This window comes from Lissotriton helveticus, chromosome 7 (assembly GCF_964261635.1).
Source record: "Lissotriton helveticus chromosome 7, aLisHel1.1, whole genome shotgun sequence".
Taxonomy (NCBI): Eukaryota; Metazoa; Chordata; class Amphibia; order Caudata; family Salamandridae; genus Lissotriton; species Lissotriton helveticus.
The window spans coordinates 1302808329-1302823842 of NC_136068.1; the positions used below are offsets into that span (position 1 = coordinate 1302808329).

At 45.5% G+C, this 15514-nt stretch overlaps 1 protein-coding gene and 1 long non-coding RNA gene across 6 annotated transcripts in view; one reads left to right on the forward strand and one right to left on the reverse strand.

Annotated features, from left to right (window-relative positions):
* The window catches only part of LOC144770238 (uncharacterized), a 1037372-nt gene extending 1031097 nt beyond the window's left edge, over window positions 1–6275 (forward strand). The window contains exon 4 of the long non-coding RNA XR_013598842.1: window positions 5759–6275. This is a non-coding gene — a long non-coding RNA (uncharacterized LOC144770238). The remainder of the gene's footprint in view (window positions 1–5758) is intronic.
* The window catches only part of RNF157 (ring finger protein 157), a 626725-nt gene that overhangs the window by 583980 nt on the left and 27231 nt on the right, over window positions 1–15514 (reverse strand). The gene's annotated exons all lie outside the window — the stretch shown is intronic.

A 15514-nucleotide genomic window follows, 5' to 3' on the forward strand; every position in this document is an offset into this window, starting at 1 on the left:
AGTGGTGGTGCTGAGTGAGGGCGATAGATAGATAGATAGAAAGTGCCTATAAATAAACCCATCAAAAACAAACACCTAATAAACAAAAATGCCTGATTATTGAAAAGGAATAGACCAAGATATTAGATTTGTGCAAATACAACAAGCATTGGCATTGCCAATAGGTCTCGCTTGGGGACCTTATAAGTATTTAGTTTTGCAGCACAATATCCGATTATGCAACAAGGATATTGTGCTGCAAAACTAAATACTTATAAGGTCCCACAAGCGAGACCTATTGGCCATGCCAATGCTTGTTATCTCCTGCGCGCGCCCCCAGCCCGGCGAAGAAACTTGTGTTTGCAAACGCTCCATCAAAGCGGGTCTCCGAGGATCAGGTGGGTAACAGAAGCAGCAGCAGGCAGGGGCGCGCTGCCAGCCAGCGCAGGCCTTGGCAGATGGGATGACATTACTGTCTTAAGTGTTGAATAGGCTGCTTCTTAATTACAGGGAACATGGCGTTCATACCCTTACAGGCTAAGCTCCCCCGCACTCTGGTCTACCTTGTTGTCAAAGCCTGCCTGGTGACTCTGCACTCTGCACTCTGCACTCTGCACCACTCTGAATCTGCACCACTCTGAATCTGCACCACTCTGAATCTGCACCACTCTGAATCTGCACCACTCTGAATCTGCACCACTCTGAATCTGCACCACTCTGAATCTAACAACGTGTTCAAATGGCACAGTCACCACGCAGGGGTATTCGAGGATTTAGTGAAGTGCACGCACAGTTCTGCTTGTGTAAATCCACCTTTCGACTGTTTAAACAACAAACGTAACTAGTGCTCATGAAAAGCGCTCCTGCACCTTCGGGTCGAGTTCGCCTATATAAATCTGCAAAAAACAACAAAGTAAAATCTGACGTGGTGACTGGTAGTTAAAACTGCAGACTTGGAATGTGCTGAAATAGTGTACACTTTGTCTGTTGTTTCCAAAGAAAATACCCGGGGGGGGGGGGAAGAGAAATGCACGTCTCGGAGGGCGCATTCCTTTGAAGTGTCTGATGCAATTATGCGAGGCAGGCTGGTTAGGAAGCAAATGGCATGGGAGGGAGGCTGAGGCTTTGATGTGGGAGTGAAGTGAATAATTAGGGGAGGAGAACTGGCAGGCTGATAGGAGGAAGGCTCAGGCAAGCTCGTGCACGAAGGAGCTTGCTGTCACGTGGTTCACGTGAACGTAAACAAAACGCCAGCTGAAAGCCCTTAGTTTCACAAGGATTTTGCCGACATGAATTCGATCCTATCCATTCCTGCGGAATGGGACAGGCTCGACCTAATAAAAAGAAGCAAGACAGTGAAGGGGCAGGAGAGAGTGAGTCGGAAATAGAGGAAGAGTGGAGATGCCAAGACAGTGAAGGGGCAGGAGAGAGTGAGACGGAAACTGAGGAAGAGTGGAGAGGCCAAGACAGTGAAGGGGCAGGAGAGAGTGAGACGGAAACTGAGGAAGAGTGGAGAGGCCAAGACAGTGAAGGGGCAGGAGAGAGTGAGACGGAAACTGAGGAAGAGTGGAGAGGCCAAGACAGTGAAGGGGCAGGAGAGAGTGGAGCGGAAACTGAGGAAGAGTGGAGAGGCCAAGACAGTGAAGGGGCAGGAGAGAGTGAAACGGAAATAGAGGAAGAGTGGAGAGGCCAAGACAGTGAAGGGGCAGGAGAGAGTGAGACGGAAACTGAGGAAGAGTGGAGAGGCCAAGACAGTGAAGGGGCAGGAGAGAGTGAGGCGGAAACTGAGGGAGAGTGGAGAGGCCAAGACAGTGAAGGGGCAGGAGAGAGTGAGGCGGAAACTGAGGAAGAGTAGAGAGGCCAAGACAGTGAAGGGGCAGGAGAGAGTGAGGCGGAAACTGAGGAAGAGTGGAGAGGCCAAGACAGTGAAGGGGCAGGAGAGAGTGAAACAGAAATAGGGGAAGAGTAGAGAGGCCAAGACAGTGAAGAGGCATGAGAGAGTGAGACGGAAACAGAGGAAGAGTGGAGAGGCCAAGACAGTGAAGGGGCAGGAGAGAGTGAGATGGAAACTGAGGAAGAGTGGAGAGGCCAAGACAGTGAAGGGGCAGGAGAGAGTGAGGCGGAAACTGAGGGAGAGTGGAGAGACCAAGACAGTGAAGGGGCAGAAGAGAGTGAGGCGGAAACTGAGGAAGAGTGGAGAGGCCAAGACAGTGAAGGGGCAGGAGAGAGTGAGGCGGAAACTGAGGAAGAGTAGAGAGGCCAAGACAGTGAAGGGGCAGGAGAGAGTGAAACAGAAACAGAGGAAGAGTGGAGAGGCCAAGACAGTGAAGGGGCAGGAGAGAGTGAGACGGAAACAGAGGAAGAGTGGAGAGGCCAAGACAGGGAAGGGGCAGGAGAGAGTGAGACAGAAACAGAGGAAGAGTGGAGAGGCCAAGACAGTGAAGGGGCAGGAGAGAGTGAGACAGAAACAGAGGAAGAGTGGAGAGGCCAAGACAGTGAAGGGGCAGGAGAGAGTGAGACAGAAACAGAGGAAGAGTGGAGAGGCCAAGACAGTGAAGGGGCAGGAGAGAGTGAGACGGAAACAGAGGAAGAGTGGAGAGGCCAAGACAGGGAAGGGGCAGGAGAGAGTGAGACAGAAACAGAGGAAGAGTGGAGAGGCCAAGACAGTGAAGGGGCAGGAGAGAGTGAGACAGAAACAGAGGAAGAGTGGAGATGCCAAGACAGTGAAGGGGCAGGAGAGAGTGAGACAGAAACAGAGGAAGAGTGGAGAGGCCAAGACAGTGAAGGGGCAGGAGAGAGTGAGACAGAAACAGAGGTGGAGTGGAGAGGCCAAGACAGTAAAGGGGCAGGAGAGAGTGAGACGGAAACAGAGGAAGAGTGGAGAGGCCAAGACAGTGAAGGGGCAGGAGAGAGTGAGACGGAAACAGAGGAAGAGTGGAGAGGCCAAGACAGGGAAGGGGCAGGAGAGAGTGAGACGGAAACTGAGGAAGAGTGGAGAGGCCAAGACAGGGAAGGGGCAGGAGAGAGTGAGGCGGAAACTGAGGGAGAGTGGAGAGGCCAAGACAGTGAAGGGGCAGAAGAGAGTGAGGCGGAAACTGAGGAAGAGTGGAGAGGCCAAGGCAGTGAAGGGGCATGAGAGAGTGTGGCGGAAACTGAGGAAGAGTGGAGAGCCCAAGACAGTGAAGGGGCAGGAGAGTGTGAGACAGAAACAGTGAAGGGGCAGGAGAATGTGAAACAGAAATAGAGGAAGAGTGGAGAGGCCAAGACAGTGAAGGGGCAGGAGAGAGTGAGACGGAAACAGAGGAAGAGTGGGAGGCCAAGACAGAGAAGGGGCAGGAGAGATTGAGACAGAAACAGAGGAAGAGTGGAGAAGCCAAGACAGTGAAGGGGCAGGAGAGAGTGAGACAGAAATAGAGGAAGAGTGGAGAGGCCAAGACAGTGAAGGGGCAGGAGAGAGTGAGACGGAAACAGAGGAAGAGTGGAGAGGCCAAGACAGAGAAGGGGCAGGAGAGAGTGAGACAGAAACAGAGGAAGAGTGGAGAGGTCAAGACAGTGAAGGGGCAGGAGAGAGTGAGACGGAAACTGAGGAAGAGTGGAGAGGCCAAGACAGTGAAGGGGCAGGAGAGAGTGAGACGGAAACAGAGGAAGAGTGGAGAGGCCAAGACAGGGAAGGGGCAGGGGAGAGTGGAGAGGCCAAGACAGTGAAGGGGCAGGAGAGAGTGAGACAGAAATAGAGGAAGAGTGGAGAGGCCAAGACAGTGAAGGGGCAGGAGAGAGTGAGGCGGAAACTGAGGAAGAGTGGAGAGGCCAAGACAGTGAAGGGGCAGGAGAGAGTGAAACAGAAATAGAGGTATCATTACTTACCTGGCAGTTACCTGATTAGATGCATGCAACTTTTATCCAATAAAGGATATTGAATTCTACCTAAATTCTCTCGTATTGAATGAAGATACTACAATGGTGTACACCGCCAAGGGATGCCCGAAGAAATGGACATTAATATGGGGGGCTTTGAATACATACCGAGGGGAGATCTGTAGCCCACCGCAAAACTCCTCTATTGAAGACTTGCCATCGCCCTAATACAATGGTTCCAGATATGGTTCCGACAGGACTCAACCTTTACTGTTATTGATACTGTACCTGCTTGTCCAAGACAGTGAAGGGGCAGGAGAGAGTGAGGCGGAAACTGAGGAAAAGTGGAGAGGCCAAGACAGTGAAGGGGCAGGAGAGAGTGAAACAGAAATAGAGGAAGAGTGGAGAGGCCAAGACAGGGAAGGGGCAGGAGAGTGTGAGACAGAAATAGAGGAAGAGTGGAGAGGCCAAGACAGTGAAGGGGCAGGAGAGAGTGGGACAGAAATAGAGGAAGAGTGGAGAGGCCAAGACAGTGAAGGGGCAGGAGAGAGTGAGACGGAAACAGAGGAAGAGTGGAGAGGCCAAGACAGGGAAGGGGCAGGAGAGTGTGAGACAGAAATAGAGGAAGAGTGGAGAGGCCAAGACAGTGAAGGGTCAGGAGAGAGTGAGACAGAAATAGAGGAAGAGTGGAGAGGCCAAGACAGTGAAGGGTCAGGAGAGAGAGACAGAAATAGAGGAAGAGTGGAGAGGCCAAGACAGTGAAGGGGCAGGAGAGTGTGAGACAGAAACAGTGAAGGGGCAGGAGAATGTGAGACAGAAACAGAGGAAGAGTGGAGAGGCCAAGACAGGGAAGGGGCAGGAGAATGTGAGACAGAAACAGAGGAAGAGTGGAGAGGCCAAGACAGGGAAGGGGCAGGAGAGTGTGAGACAGAAATAGAGGAAGAGTGGAGAGGCCAAGACAGTGAAGGGGCAGGAGAGTGTGAGACAGAAACAGTGAAGGGGCAGGAGAATGTGAGACAGAAACAGAGGAAGAGTGGAGAGGCCAAGACAGGGAAGGGGCAGGAGAGTGTGAGCCAGAAATAGAGGAAGAGTGGAGAGGCCAAGACAGTGAAGGGGCAGGAGAGAGTGAGACAGAAATAGAGGAAGAGTGGAGAGGCCAAGACAGTGAAGGGACAGGAGAGAGTGAGACAGAAATAGAGGAAGAGTGGAAAGGCCAAGACAGTGAAAGGGCAGGAGAGAGTGAGACAGAAATAGAGGAAGAGTGGAGAGGCCAAGACAGTGAAGGGGTAGGAGAGAGTGAGAGGGAGACAGAAACGAAAGGCACATGGTGAATTGCGAACAAATGTGAACATTAACAATGCAAAAATACAACAAAGCAAGGCGAAGTTGTGGTGTGCATGGACCTAAGAACAAACTGCGGGAAGAAGCTGCCTCAGCCATGTCTGGAGGATGTAAGAAGGGGTAGACAGAAGGCCATTCCTGGCGAGGCAGCCATTGTTCCAGTGTCGTCCCCTTACATGGTCAGTAGGAGCAAGTGGGAGGAGGGAGTGGGAGAGGGGTGTGAGATAGATCAAAGCCTTTACTGTGATCAGTGGCCGCAGGCTGCCAGTGGGAGGGAAAAAGCATATGGCGAGCGGCGGGGGAGTCTGGTGCGGGGCGTGGGGGAGCAGGCATATGGGGTGTGAGTGAGGCCAAACGCACGCCTGGGGAAGCTTTTACGCTCCAGTACACAACATGCATTGTAGGAAATCCGGCTTGGTTCAAGAGAGTTTGTTCACATGTAATAGGTTTTCGAGCAATAAATTGCTCGACCTAAAAACGCACACAAAGCACAACCCACCTGCATCTGATCTAATATGTTGTGTAAGAGAACATGGTTTATTGCGATTACTCAATATTGACTTTTAACATTTTGTTGTTGTAGGTTGCCATATTCGTTTGGCTTCATATCATAATATATATGCGTTACTATCACCTGAAATTACTATACTTGTTTCATCAACCATGGAAGGATGAAACGCTGCCGGAATTCCTGCTTTTTTAACTCGAGCACTGCCATTTTTAAGCTCTCTTGGCTGTTTAAGCAGAATGTAGCTACGACTAATCTGCAGCTCTGAAGAGGAAATGGTCAGCGCAGGATTTAATGGATTGGCTTTACGAACAAGCACCAATAATTACACTAATTCTGGTGCAAAAACGTGAGACTTCAAGATAAATTAAAGCTGGCATTTCAGAAAGGTCCCCTTTGGGGAACAACATTTTAGTTTATTCTTCGACCTCACCAACAGTGGCAGACTGGAAAAAGCACATGGACTGGTGCATGTTCTGTGAGAATACGGTTGTAGTAGCGTGTAAGTAGTATTTATTTAATTATTTCTTTAGAGTTTAGAAGTGTTCCCTGTCATTGAATTCTATTTGATGTCAGAACATTCCTAGAGTAATTCCGTTGTATCATTACTTACCTGGCAGTTAGCTGATTAGATGCATGCAACTTTTATCCAATAAAGGATATTGAATTCTACCTAAATTCTCTCGTATTGAATGAAGATACTACAACGGTGTACACCGCCAAGGGCTGCCCGAAGAAATGGACATTAATATGGAGAGGTGTGGCTCACTGGTTAGAGGCGGCAGACCCATAAGCAGAGAACGGCCGGGACCAGGGTTCAATTCCCGACGCGTCAGGGTCTTGGACCAGGGTCAGCGGACTCGATAATTCTCGCCTAGGCGCCTACTTTAACCAGGGAACACACTCGGCAACTCTGGGCATTAAGCTTGTCCCATCTCTACAACGGCCCCCCACAGACGCCGGGGATGCCTGATTTCACCCTGGAGATACCCAGAAAGGGACCATCTCACAGGGAAAACCAGGACGGGTTCCCCAGCGGTCTACAGCGCCAGGACACTCGGGTAGAGTAACAGTGCGCTTTACAAGTATCCCACATTTACATTTGAATACATACCGAGGGGAGATCTGTAGCCCACCGCAAAACTCCTCTATTGAAGACTTGCCATTGCCCTAATACAATGGTTCCAGATATGGTTCCGACAGGACTCAACCTTTACTGTTATTGATACTGTACCTGCTTGTCGTTTCACGCCCATGTGTATATAATGCCAATTTGATGCATGCTCAATTGCTTATATGTGTTGATTAATAAACAGAATTGTTAAAAAAAATAAAAAAATAAACATTTTAGTTTGTTAAATCAAACGCAGGAGAAGGTTTTGTACAGCACACATCCTCAAGTCATGTATATCGAGGTCCTCTTATGTGATAATGAAGAAAAAGTAGGGAAAGTGTAATAAAACAATTGCCTAGTATCACACAATTTAGTTAAGTGGGAGAACCAAGAATAATTCAACGTTTTTGGTTTCACATTATGCAAGTCAGACACTAGATATCTATGCATCACATCTCCCGGGCCCAAATCGTTTGCCTCAGAGACTGTTTAAATCCAACAAAGCTTTTTGGTCAGGGCACTTAACCATCTTGTTTAATTTTGTGCTTAGGACTTCTACTGTTCCAGATTCCTGGCGTGGGGCTATAATTCACCCAATCCATAAATCGGGCTCCCGCGCCACCCCAAGCAACTATAGACTAATCGCCCTCCTTGACATCGAGGCAAAGCATTACGCAGGTATTCTTCTGAAGGAGCTGAAGGGATGAGCAGAACAGCGTGATTTGCTACCAATGAATCAAACAGGCTTCACTGCCAATTCAGGGACCCTGACTTACATTGTCTATAATTATCGACAAAACGCTTTCATCATCAAGATCCGTGCACTGTTGTTTTGTTGATTTTAAAGCTGCGTTTGACCGGGTCCCAAGGGCAGCCCTATGGGGTAAACTGAAAAAATGGGGGATCCCTGAAAAACTTCTGGATGCAATAATCCATCTTCATTCACACACATGGGTCCAGGTGAAGCTGGGGTCCGGCACGCACCTCTCACGAAAAATCATGACAACCAGAGGAGTCAAACAGGGGTGCGTGCTGGCCCCCCTTCTTTTTAACCTGTTTATTACCTGCCGGTCTCACTTGATGAAATAAACAGTCACCCCCCTAAGGTTGGAGGCGTAGCAATAAGCAATCTTCTTTACGCCGACGATCTGGTTCTTTTTAGCCTTACTCGGGTCGGGCTCCAAAGGCTTTTGGACAGGCTACACAGTTACACATCTAAGAACCAACTTGAGGTAAACTTAAAGAAAACCCAAGTTGTGTCCTTTGGAAGGAAACGCAATGGAGGCGGCGCGTGGTCATATAATAATAATAATTTAACAACAGGACACTCATACAAATATTTAGGGGTCTACTTTGACTCCAGGGGTAACTTCCTCAAACAGCGTGACGAAATTGCACTAAAAGCCACGATCCTACAGGTCACATTATCTAAGCTTGCTAAAGAGCTGTCCGGTCCAACTCTCTCATTCCTACTGGAAATTTTGAGAGCAAAAATCGGACCCACCCTTACGTATGGTAATGAAATATTTAGGGGTAAGCTAAACACAATTCTGAATCAACCTCTGCTGCTCAGATCAGGCTAGAATTGGGCTTATTAAATCATGAGGCCTCCAACATCGGCACATATTTAAACTTCTGTCACAAACTCAGAAAAGCAGCTATAGGTACTTTAGAGTCTCTAGTTTGGTTGGAGATCAGTCAGAAGAACCCTGGGGGCTCATATGGCCGCCTTTTTACAGACGCTAACAGCGAAATGGCGGTGGGTGATCTATGGGCTCTCAACCCCAGCATGACAGCATTTAAAATATGTATCAAAAAGAGCGTCAGAATGTGCTCACTTATTATGGACAAAGAGCTACTCCGTAGACGCAGTCATGCATGGTCAGTCATGAACTCTTATGGGCGCATATCTCCGGCTACTTACCTCTCCTGCACTTATTCATTGTATTTAAAGCAGAGTTTTCTGGCCATTAGATTGGGGGTTTGGCATTTTTTTAAAAGACCTGCCCACATGGCAGCGCACCACGGAAGATTTAACTTACAGAGGGTGCGGTATGACAACTGAAACGCTAGAGCACGTGGTCTGCTTATGCCCCGCACTTACGTCCCAACGCAGACGTAAACTCAGAGCAGAGTGGAACAGGTTGGGTGTTCGGACCTGTAGACAGGCAATTATCACCTCTCTGTGCCCAGAAAACATATCCCTGAATATCGCCATTACAACATATATTCGGGATGCTTATCGCCTCTTTACAGCAAAGGCGCAAGGAGCAGCAACCGCCCACGCTGTTCTGCCCAGTGACCCAAACCAAGCTGCATTTAAGCCTCTAGTTTTAAGTATAAAATTATGAGTCCTAGCTGTTAAATGTCTGCACATGAATTCTCCCTGCTCTCGGCTAAGTGTTATCGCTGTCTAATACTCAATTGTTTTAATTTTTAAGGTGTAATATAATTCGAGTAATAGGCGTCGATAGTTTTTTATTGTTTAACTGTGAACAAGTATGTTTTGTAGTTTTTTAATTATAATGTACCAATTTGTGCATTCAATTTGTTATGCTTTTAAGGATATTTTTCTTTTATCCAAATAAAGATTTTATACATCTCCCACACTCACCTTACCGCCAAGCCAGCCCATCCCCACCCTTACCACCACCCTGCTGGCATCACTGCTGCAATCTGTCACATCACAGACCAAACTGTGTGGCCCCAAGGAAAATGTAGGCGAGTACCCATGTCATAAGCCATCTAACTTGACTTTAAATAGATGGATTTATTCTACTATTGTTATGGCTTATACTCTTTCATAAGAATTGCTACTTCCTGGTGAGCTCCATGGGGTACTTATAAGTGAAGTATGCCAAGCTGCAACGTTTGTTAAACATTATGGTATGCAGGGCTCGAGAAATCTGAAAAATGGTACTAGACCTGCAGGTCTAGTACTGTAAAAAAACTCTTCGACCTAACAGTAACCTACTTGACATCCGTCTCTGAAAGCGGAGCAACTGTGACAAGATAAGATTTAAAGGCATCTTTATTGCTCATTTGCTTTGTGAGCAATAAACAGTGGCGTCACTAGGGAGGTGCGGACCGCACCAGGTGACACCATCAGATGGGGTGTCACCAATCTGGTTACGCTGTGTAACACAGCTCTGCAGCCTCGTCTCTGCTCTGCAGGGACGATGGGTAGATGATGTCACTTTTTGCTACTCCAGGCACGGTAGTGCACTGAAGTACAGGCAGGAATTGTGTGACAATATCACGGTGGAATAAGGATGTCTGTAGGATAACATCGGGAGCAAGTGCAAGTCAGGTCATTACAGCCTCTGAAACTTTCAAACTGAAACGCATTTTGGCAATTGTGTAGGAGCGGTGATGACAGGCTCAGGGCCCTTTTCTCCATCGAAACATGTGTCCCAAACTTTGACAAGGGCATCCACACGAAACAGGGCAACTGGAATTGCGCAGCTATAGGCAGCCAAATTAAGCAGGAGGATTGGTTGAATTATGGAACAATAAAGTCCAATTATGTGACACGTTATGTTGCAGTATTATTTTAGCACACACTGATAGTGTGTGAACTCTGAACAATTATTTAACCTTATTCCTACCAGTTTAAGATATGAGCGCATCAATTAGCCGCAAAAGGTGACAAGTTAACCATTGCAAAGGGTCTGCCACCACAGCGTGCCACCCTATGTGTCGCGCTTTCCTTAATATCTATAGATCCTTTCCAGCTAAAAGCATTTTTTTATTCTATCAATAAGTCAGCAGAGTGTGAATTATGCGGCAATTGCAGTAAATCCATTTTATGTGGTATAACGCAGAAGTTGTTGAATTCGGAAATTCCAGGTTACCTGCGCACGAAGCACTATCATCCTATGTTCGTTTCTGGTTTTTCAGGCTCCTTAATCATATTGAGATTCATCGTGGGCCCTTTTTTTTTCGAAATGTTGACAATTATTTTATGTTTTAGATGGGAATCTCGTGTAATATCAGATTTGCCTTCTTTTACTTATCGGGAGCCCCCATCCCACTACTTCCTTTAACACCACTTTTAACCATTGATGCTTAGCACTTACCTGCTCTCTTCCTACTTGTTCACATATATATAATTTGATGTATTTACAATGAGATTCCTGTACATTCCTTGCCTTCACATAAATATTTACCCTTTATATTTAACATAAGTTATTGCCTTATGCTACAACTTTCCTCAGCTATTATCAGGGCCACTGGAATTATGCGGCAGGGGAGGGCCAAATTATGTAGCACAGTTGAGTAAATGATGTGGCAAAAAAGGCAAATTATGCGATTTAATGCAGCATATTTTTAAATGGTATTTCTTCATTAGTTTGTACTTTTTACACATGTTAAAACTGTCTGGACTGTTGGGTGCACATAATTAGTACCAGTTTAATACCCAAATATAGCAATAAGCAATAGAAAGGTGACTAGCCAACCTTTGCAAAAGACCTTCCACAGCATGGCAACACGTGCTGCTACACTGTTAGGAACTGGTGAACCATTTGAGCTAGAAACAATTGTGTTTAGTTAAAATCTGCAGATTATGCAGCAGATGATGGATTATGTGGCAAATGCGGCAAATCTATAACTATGTGAAAATCGCCACGCTGCACAATCCCATAATTCCTGTGGTCCTGGCTATGATCCTTACCATTAATACTTATCCGTTCCATTTCTGTTTGTATATTCCGTTTTTATATTTTCCTTTTTCGTTAAACCAATCTTTTGTGTTCTATGGTAATTGACCCAAAAAGAAGTCCCCCATCTCACATACGTTACATTGCTCCAAGTAAATATGTGCATGAAGCCTTATTGTCCTCCGACTATAAAAATGCTTGGCACTGACCTACGTCCTTTATCGAGCACACACTGCTTGACTGTGAGGTGAAGGAAATTCCTGTTGGTAAGCAGCCTGTCAAGCACAACCAAACTGGAGGAATACCAACTAAGCATGAATCACATGTCCAAGAATATCCAGCACTGGCTATACCAACACTCGGTGGCAAACGCTTGAGAGACAGTGAGTATCAACACTATTGAGGACTGCATTTAGCATAATGCCTTGGGAGTTCCAGTGCAGGCAATATGCTCCCCTGCCCAACAGTTTAATTTGTTTTAGTGAATGAAACCTGGGGATGTTCCTGTGTGCTTCCATGCGGTAAGTCGTGAGGGGGTGACACCATGAGTTACCCGCACCGGGTGACACCAACCCTAGTGACGCCACTGGCAATAAAAAGGCCTTTAAATCTTGTTATCTTGTCACATTTGCTCCGTTTTCAAAGACGGAGGACAAAAGTTAGTATGTTTTCCTACTCGCCAGAAAGGACGAGTAGGGCCTAAAAATAGCTCGACCTCCTTAAAATTTACCTCGCAAATGCGAGCAGTTAAGTGGATTTGTCGAGCCCTGGTATGCAAAATGTAAGAATTGAGAACATTCTTTTGGTGAAGGGGGTCTGAATTCAGCAGTTTCTTCCAAAACACTATACTCATTACACTAATTAAAGAGTGCTGCATAATTAGTGGATCAAGTGTGGTTAGTTTGTTAAATGAAGGTCAGTCTGGCTTTGATATTCTCAAAATGAAAGGCTAGGACAAGGATAAAGGGATTTAGGCCTAAGGCCTGGTTACTTACTAGTAAGTTTCATTACCCTTAGACCTGAGAATCCCAGCTACAACTATTACAACCCACCCTGTGATGCTGGCCTTCATTCAGCTTGGTATTAGCAGAACGTCGTAGAGGGGAAGCTCATTCTTATAGCGCTGGGAGGGTCGGAGGAGTTTTAAAGCACTTCCTGTTCCTTTCTCCTGTGTAAGGTGGGACTACCTCAAAAGTATTGACTGTGACGATGACTCACGGGATTAAGTATAATGAACATTACCAATATGTAATCGGGCATTATGCAGGCTTCACCTATTACTTTGCCGAGAAGAAAGCAATCATAATCAACCATAAAAGTTCTCTCAACTTTTGTGGTTGCATGGAGTAGCAGTTAATGGGATGAGACTTATCATGCAGCTGCCACGCCAACCTAGGTAGCGCAGCCAAATAAAACAAGCAACGGCAAAGTCAATAGGTCAGGCTTTAGTAATCTGGTGTGATGGCTAATTCTTTTTTTCTTGCAAGAATGCGATACCAAAAGAAAATGTGACCATCTAAATAGGGCCACCTTAGGCTTGCATTAAAATATTTTATTAATTAAAAAAAAAACATTCATTTTCAGCTGTGCCATGCACTTTAATATTATGATCTGTGAAGGAGACAAGAATATATCACCACCTAATCAAACACTCAAATCACGTTATAATATCATGTAAACATTTTAGATCCCAAATAAATCACCGCCTAACTGGGCATTCGAAGTGCAGGTGAAATAAAGAGGCACTATTTAAAGTTAATATTAAAAAGGAATTAAAATAAAAAGCACTCTTGAACCCAGGTTTATCACTAAAGTGAGATGAACTATTTTAGGTGAATGTGAACAATGTGCACAGGCTTTGAACAGTCAATGTGAAGGGAACCACTAGGTAAAAGGGACTCGCTCATTGCTCCATGCTGTACGCTGTAGTGGGCAGAAGCACAATGTGAATGACAATTTAACAAACCAATTTATAAAGCCCAATGACCAAAATCCCCTCTATGCATGTATATCATGCATGACTTTTTTGTATATATTAACAACAACAACAACAATTTACAATGTTCTGGTGACACAGATAAAGCGGTCTTAAAAGGTAGACCTAAAAACTGCGTTGTTACTTCTGCTGTAACATGGTGTCCTGTAAGATTGCAGCTCTTCTTTTTCCTCTTTTTTTCTGACTTGAGGAGCCAAAGGATGCTCGTAATAGTCATATTCTAACTTATTTTTAATTGTCATTTGTCATAACACATAGTAAGAAAATGTTTAATGACATTACACAGGTGAGACCGTAGTACAAAGCACTCAATAAGTAGTCCGAACTTTTTTTCAACTTTTATAAAATTGATTATGTGGTTACTATTAATTATAATTGAAGACAGAAGCCAGATGTTTGTGGTCCGTAAACATGGTTTGAAACCAGGAAAAGACAGCTGACAAGTGTTTTGTCTCAAGGTGACTTCTTCAAGGCTAAAATCACAGTTGATTGGTCAGAGCCTGCACTTCCTGGACACTAACATTCTGAAGGCTACTCACACAAACAGAAAACTTAACAGGGTTTCTTCACACTGGCTGATCGGGAGTGAGTCTTTTACGGAAGGTCACAGACTTGAATTGGGGCATCATTAACTATTTCGGACACCTACTCTTACTACAACTTTAAGAACATGGAGCAGTCTTCAGTATAACGAGTTTGACACAAAAAGTCATTTTTCGCACCGACTGTGCAACTTCTGACCAATAAACTGATTTTAGCATTGAAGAAATCCCCTTGTGACAAAACATGGGTTGGCTCTCTTTTCCTGGTTTCAATACACATTTACGGTCTACAACCATCTGGCCTCTGTCTTCAATTAGAATCAATAGTAGACTAACCAAAACAAATCTCTTGCTCGGCAACTGGGCCGGAGGGAAGCGGACGGCTATTCGAGATGTCTGGTGGTGCACGATCCAATCCATGTGCTATTGCTTTAGCCTCCTCTCTTTGTTCTTTGCTAAGAACAGTCTTGAAATGCAGAAACCCTACCTAGGGAGTCTGTTCTACTTCCCACCAAATTACATTTTCTTGACCAGTTGGTTCCGTTTATTCACACCTTTGTGAGAACTGAGGCAGAAAGTCTTCAAATACACAGTGTAACATTAAATCAAGACAGGTAGGTTGGTATTCAATCAATAAGTTAAACAGGACTTGTAAAGAGCGGCTAATCACCTGTGAGGGTATCCAGGGGCTGAGAACCCTGATGCTTAGGGAGGGATCAGTTGAACAGTCAGGTCAGGTAAGGTATCAATTTATTACTTCCTCTGAATGCATAACATTTTCTTTATTATACATCTCTCTCTTTACACACATAGATGCACACAACAGTTCAGTGAGTTGAAATCTTGTCTTTGAAACATGTGGTGGTCTTCCATTGGTCACAAGTTTTAATCTTGGCAATGATGACAGAGCCTTCCTTACAGGGTCAGTACCATTTAAATTGGGTAATGCTAACACCAGGTATTTACAACGCTCAAAATTGGCAGAATAGTATTATGGAGCACACTATAAACACCAAGTGCTTAATGTAATACATGTTACAGGTTTCTATCTCTTGTCAGGCATCCAGCATCGCCAGCTGGTTGGAATCAGCCAGCAATAAGGTCGCCCCTATGAAAAAAATCAAAACCAAACGCCCCCATGATGCCCAGCGATGGTTCTCTGAGGAACTAAAAAAGGAAAAACTGGCCCTTCGGCAGGCTGAGCGCCGTTGGCGGCGCGAGTATCTCCCTGAGGACAAAACTGCTTATGTAACCCTATTAAACCATTATAAAAATTCCATTCTCCAAACCAAAACTGCATATTTTTCCCCAAAAATTATTAATTCATCGTCCAAGTCGAAAGACATTTTTTCTATCGTCAATGAGCTCACACAACCAGACCGGGTACTGGTTAAACCTGTCCCCTCACAGATTGTGTGACTCACTGAATGCCTTTTTTTATCAATAAAATCACTACTATTAAAAATAATATCCCCCTCTCCACCCAGTCTGCTGTCCCTACTATCACCTGCAAAAACC